The following is a 720-nucleotide window of genomic DNA, read 5'->3' on the forward strand; positions in this document are numbered from 1 at the left end:
TCCTTCGTGCTCCGTCCCGGGGGAACTGTGGTTCACCCCTCCGTTCCTGTCCCCTTGTTTTTCTCCGCTTCGTGTTCGGGATCTTGTCAACTACTTCTTCTGCGCCCCGCCCGAGCAGATCGAAGTCCTCCAGGTCGCTCCAGCCGTGTTCCACGCGCAGCTTGCTAGCCCGGCTGTTGCCCGTTCATTGCTGTTGTAGGTGTTGCCCAGATGGCCTTGGTCAAGCTGACGCCGCATCTCTCGCTCCAGCTCGCATCCATGGCCGCGGCTGGTCTTCGGACCGTTGACCACGAAGGGGAGACGAGATGAAAGCGGCCTGCATTCAAACCCTGTAGTGGCCGTTCGCGCCCCTGGAGCAGGCCCACCCCTCGGCGCACTAATTGCGCGGGGCTGCTCCCCATCCCTCTTGTTGTGCAGCAGCTCAGCTCAATCCCATCGGCCATTGATGCCCCGTCTACGGAAGCCCCTGCCCATCCCCTGACGCTCGGCGTGCAGCCTCTCCTCATCGATCTCTCTGCGACCGGCCTAGGCGAGGGAGCGGCGCCTAGCCCCTCCAGTCCCATCGCCGCCCGGCTCCCCGCGGCGCCCTTCAATGCGGCTCCCACCGACGACGCCCCCCCTCCCCTTCCCGCCTTTCTTATCTTCAAGCCATCCTCCTCCCTCCCGCCCCACCGCTCCCCTCCCCCTCCCCCTCCTCTGCGGTCTCTCTCCGGGTGTTTC

The sequence above is a fragment of the Triticum dicoccoides genome, chromosome 3B, assembly GCF_002162155.2.
Source record: "Triticum dicoccoides isolate Atlit2015 ecotype Zavitan chromosome 3B, WEW_v2.0, whole genome shotgun sequence".
Lineage (NCBI taxonomy): Eukaryota > Viridiplantae > Streptophyta > Magnoliopsida > Poales > Poaceae > Triticum > Triticum dicoccoides.